The sequence below is a fragment of the Phyllobates terribilis genome, unplaced genomic scaffold, assembly GCF_046119375.1.
Source record: "Phyllobates terribilis strain yellow unplaced genomic scaffold, ASM4611937v1 Scaffold_2__4_contigs__length_985480577, whole genome shotgun sequence".
Taxonomy (NCBI): Eukaryota; Metazoa; Chordata; class Amphibia; order Anura; family Dendrobatidae; genus Phyllobates; species Phyllobates terribilis.
Window position 1 is genome coordinate 848,692,794 of NW_027362762.1, and position 6,000 is coordinate 848,698,793.

Sequence of the window (6,000 nt, forward strand, 5' to 3'; positions counted from 1 at the left end):
TTTTCGAGATTTACAGATCTGTTACTTTAGTCTTAAAAATCCAAAATGTTGTTGTATGTACAATATACAGAGTCTGTTCTGGTTCCGATAGACTGATGCGCCTTCCCCTTCTCCAACAACACAATCTCCATAGTAAAGACACAGCAAATATGGTCAAGGACGATCAATGGAAAGCTGAATAATCTACCCTGTATTGCATGGGGTCGTTTTCATGATCATGCTGTATTGAAGTATAATCTGGAGGAAGAGAAAATAATCCAGCTCCTGGGACGCCATGTAATGGTAAAAAAGTTTGTTTCTTTATTTCAAATAAAAGCCACTATCTCTGGAACATATTTACAAAAGCAGAAGACTATAGTCCATGCTGTAGAAAAAAGCAGGGAGAGCACGGGAATATGGACGATAGCGACAACCTGACGCGTTTCGAACGTCAGACACGTTCTTAAACTTGGTATGAATGTTGAGGAGAGCCAGAGGATCAAATACTTAATTAACCTCAAGACATAGGAGACTGAGAGAAAAGACCCATAAAGTGTATTATTTCACCTTACATAAGGTTGTTTAGATCAAAAGATGGCTGCCATTCCCTGTTTCATCACACCATGCTCTGTTATACAAGATGGCAACTGGACAAATGACTACATCCTATTGTACATGTGGCAAAGGTGGAGACTTTATTTATGACTACATCCTGTCGTACAAGGAAGTTCGAAGAGGAAGATGAATTCTATAGAAGGACTAATCAATCACAGAGCGACACATCGCTTGGAGACACCCACCCTGATGACCTCATGGACCAACCCAACCTGATGACCTCATGGACCACGCCCCCTGATGACCCCATGGACCAACCCACCCTGATGACCTCATGGATCACGCCCCCTGATGACCTCGTTGACCAACCCACCCTGATGACCTCATTGACCACACGCCCTGATGACCTCATGGACCAACCCACCCTGATCAAGGAGAGCTTACATCCAACTGTGAGTGTGTGTCTGATGTTTTTCTTTCTTGCATGCACTTGATCATATCCTTTAGACCAGGAGCAGGCAACTAGTGAACATAGCAAAGTGTTCACCCTAACATGAACATGTGTCAACCAAGAGGGAGGAAACCTTCAATGTTGGCATTAATTACTGAAAAGGGCATTTTCAATGCACAACACCATGGTAGAAGAAAATTAAAGGGGAATAAAAACAATAAAGGTAAAAAGACAGAACAATCAATAACAAAGTAAGGCTATGTGCGCACATTCAGGATTTGATTGCAGAAATTTATGCAGCATTTCTGCATCTCTTGGCAGGAAAAACGCTGCAGAAAAAAACACGCGTTTTGCCGCGATTTTGATGCGGTTTTTAATGCGTTTTTTTAATCCATTTTTGTACATCAATGAATGCTTTTGGAAGCTAAATAAAGATATTTGAAAAAAGAAACGTGGGACATTGCTTTAATCCTTGGATTACCGTCAGACCTGGGGTGAGTATATTGGTTAATTTAAATTAGCGAATTATTAAAGAATGGGTCTGTTGTATTTCAAATAAAGTGTTTAATCTATGTGTGTGTGTGTTTATTTAACTCTTTACTTTAGTTTATTTAAGTGTAGTAATGAAAGGGTCTGATTGACACCTTTTCATCACCACACAAAAGGGCTAGGTGTCAGCTAATCCCATATACCCAATCTCCTTAGCATTTTCATTCATGTAATTTCGGGGGCAGCTGAGAGCTGCTATTTTTAGCCTAGGAAGGTGCCATTAGACAAGCATGTTCCCTGGCTATTAATAACAGCTCACAGCTGTTTTGTTAGCCACTACGTCCCCTCGATCAGCAACAAGCAGTGCTTTGGACGCAGCGTATTTTTGCTGCTTCCAAAACGAAGTGTTCTAATGCTGCACTTTTGATGTCGGTACATGTGAATCCACCGCATGTAATGACATTTCAATCGGTTAAAATCTGCAGAGATTGACATGCTGCGGGTGAGTTTGGGTACGTGCCCACGATCAGGAGCCGCTGCAGGTTTGAAGCTGCGTATTTAGGCGTCAAACTTGCAGCGGCCTGATGTTGCAGCATAGTGGATGGGATTTCTAGAAATCCCATGTCCACTATGTGTGCATCTGAGGCTGCGGATCACCCGGCGACACTGACATGCAACGCGTCCTTCAGGACCGCAGCATGTCAAATTCTCTTGCGGAGTCGCTAATCTCCGCAACAGATATTTGACCACTAGAATGTACTGAATGCAGTAAATCCGCATAGTTCAGTGAACACAGGGGATTTACCTGCATTTAATAGAAAGCAGCGTTTAGGACGCAGCAAAAATATGCTGCATTCAAAGCGCTGCTACGTCTGGCTCGTCGGCACATAGCCTAAAATAAAAAAAAAAAATGGTGTGGACTCCAGCGGCATTTTTATAACCAGTAGAGGGAAAGCCGACTGCTGGGAGCTGATAGTAGCCGGGGAAGGGGCCATTAGCCAAAAATGTTCCCTGGCTATTAATAACAGCCCACAGCTGTTTGCTTAGCCTTTACTGGCTTGATTACAGTGGGTCACCAGAAAAAAATTAACGTAGGGTCCCCCTATAAAATTTAACCAGAAAAGGCTAGACAGAATGCTGCGGGCTATATTAGTAACCAGGGAAGGGGCCATGGATACTAGCCATGAGGGTGCTGCCGGGTGATCAGGACGCCGGGGGACTCGGGAGGACGAAGGGGGACGCTGGACAGGTGAGAATAGGTGTTTTTATTTATTTTTATTTTTTTTCACAGCATGCACAGCCGTCGGCTCGGCTGCGGAGACTACTTCAACTCTCAGCCGCACCGCTCTTGCTGTTATCAGTGGGAGTGGCGGTCGGATGATGGGAGAAGTAGTCTTCCCCAGCCGGCCCGGATACCACTCATTGTACGTTTTTGCAGCGTATTTGACCTATTGACTAGTCAAATACGCAGCAAACAACCGCAGCAAATCCGCAAATATATTTATTTATACCTGCGGGTCTGGTGCGGTTCAATTGAAGTCAATGGGCGGGAAACGTTGCATTTACGCTACAAAGAATGGACATTCTGCGCATTTTACCGCAATGACAATCCTGAGCAGAAAATTCCGCATCATGTGCACAGCACATCAGGATTGTCGCTGGCAGACGGATTACATAGCGGTTTTGGTGCATTTCCGCATGGAAAAAACGTTGCGAAAATGCATCAAAAACGCACAATGTGCACATAGCCTAAGAGTGTAACATAAATTCTCTTCTAAAGTTTAGAACCAAGGGAATCCTAGTATCCAAGACAAAAATCCAATATGCCTCCCTGTTACGGAGGGTTTTTAATCTATTACCACTCCGAATATGCCATGGTATATGTTCTATGGCATAAGTGGAAACACTATCCATTTGTATTAATGTATTAATTACTATAGTTTCTAGAGGCATTTGAAATGCTGCAGTTTGATGGATGAACTACAGGTGCTTCTCACAAAATTAGAATATCAAACAGTTAATTTATTTCAGTTCTTCAATACAAAAAGTGAAACTCATATTATATAGAGTCATTACACACAGAGTGATCTATTTCAAGTGTTTATTTCTGTTAATGTTGATGATTATGGCTTACAGCCAATGAAAACACAAAAGTCATTATCTCAGTAAATTAGAATACTTTATAACAACAGCTTAAAAAATGTTTTTAAAATCCGAAATGTTGTCCTACTGAAATGTATGCTCAGTAAATGCCCTCAATACTTGGTCGGGACTCCTTTTGCATCAATTACTGCATCAATGCGGCGTGGCATGGAGGCGATCAGCCTGTGGCACTGCTGAGGTGTTATGGAAGCCCAGGTTGCTTTGATAGCAGCCTTCAGCTCGTCTGCATTGTTGGGTCTGGTGTCTCTCATCTTCCTCTTAACAATTCCCCATAGATTCTCTATAATAGATTCTCTGTGGGGTTAAGGTCAGGCGAGTTTGCTGCCAATCAAGCACAGTGATACTGTTGTTTGTAAACCAGGTATAGGTACTTTTGGCAGTGTGGACAGGTGCCAAGTCCTGCTGGAGAATGAAATATCCATCTCCAAAAAGCTTGTCGGCAGAGGGAAGCATGAAGTGCTCTAAAATTTCCTGGTAGACGGCTGCGCTGACTTTGGTCTTGATAAAACACAGTGGACCTCCACCAGCAGATGACATGGCTCCCCAAACCATCACTGATTGTGGAGACTTCACACTAGACCTCCAGCAGCTTGGATTGTGGCCTCTCCACTCTTCCTCCAGACTCTGGGACCTTGATTTCCAAATGAAATGCAAAATTTACTTTCATCTGTGTAGCGTCGGCGTCCCTGCCTCCTGCTAGCCAGGGACGCCGTTCCCCTCACCTCTCCGTGCCCGGCGTCCTCCTCCCGCTCTGCTGGCAGCGCGCGCTGCTTCCCGGTCACTGTGCTTAGGGCGCGCGCGCTCCCTCTCTCTTAAAGGGGCCGCGCGCGCCGTCCTAAGGAGTCCCTGGCCAATGGCCGGAGGACCTCACCATATATAAGGCACCTCCTCCAAAATGAAGTGCCCGAGCAATGTTGTTGCAAAGCCTTTCAACTCTGCTTCAGCCTTCAGGTCCCGTTGCCAGCTTGTTTTCCAGTGCTGTCTACCTGCTTGCAATCCTGCGGTCCGACAGTCTGCCTATGGATCAGTCCGCCTGCGGACCAGGAAGCACCTGCCAGATACCTGCCTGATACCTGTCTACCTGCTTGCAATCCTGCGGTCCGACAGTCTGCCTACCAGCACCTGCCAGTCTGTCTATGGATTAGTCCGCCCGCGGACCAGGAAGCACCTGCCAGATACCTGCCTGCCTGTCCAGAGACTCTTACCCGCTCACCTGGGAGCGCTCACCTGCTACCCGCCTGCTAGCCTACCTGGAGGCTTAGCCGTCACTTGCTGTGACCACCCGCCTGTCTAGAGACTCTTATCCTGCTGTCACTTGCCGTGACCACCCGCCTGTCAAGAGACTGTCCCCGTCACTCGCCGTGACCTCCTGCCCTTCTACCCAGAGACTGTCCCTGTCACTTACCGTGACTGCCTGCCCGCCTTCCCTGGGAGCCACCCGCTTCCTTACAAGGACTGCCCCTTTGTATAGTAGCTCAGAGGTTCCACCTCCCAGACCCGTTACAATCTGAAAACAACACCTTGGACCACTGAGCAACAGTCCAGGTCTTTTTCTCCTTGGCCCAGGTAAGACGCTTCTGGCGTTGTCTATTGGTCATGAGTTGCTTGACACAAGGAATGTGACACCTGTAGCCCATGTCCTGGATACGTCTGTGTGGTGGCTCTTGAAGCAATGACTCCAGCAGCAGTCCTCTCCTTGTGAATCTCCCCCAAATGTTTAAATGGCCTTTTCTTAACAATCCTTTCAAGGCTGCGGTTATCCCGGTTGCTTGTGCACCTTTTTCTACCACACTTTTTCCTTCCACTCAACTTTCCATTAATATGCTTGGATACAGCACTCTGTGAACAGCCAGCTTCTTTAGCAATGACCTTTTGTGACTTACCCTCCTTGTGGAGTGTGTCAATGACTGCCTTCTGGACATATGTCAAGTCAGCAGTCTTTCCCATGATTGTGGAGCCTACTGAAACAGACTATGGTACCTTTTAAAACGCATATAGGAAGCCTTTGCAGGTGTTTTTTGTTAATTATTCTAATTTACTGAGATAATGACTTTTGTGTTTTCATTGGCTGTAAGCCATAATCATCAACATTAACAGAAATAAACACTTGCAATAGATCACTCTGTAATGACTATATATGAGTTTCACTTTTTATATTGAAGAACTGAAAAATTAACTTTTTGATGATATTCTAATTTTGTGAGAAGCACCTGTATGTCATATAGATGTTCTCTTAAAGGGAACCTGCCATAGCCTTTGTACTATTTAAACTGCCCCCATTGCCTTTTTAGTGATGCAATGTGCATCACTAACGCTTTTTTCATTAAAATCGGCGCTAATAAGCTATACTTATATCATACCTG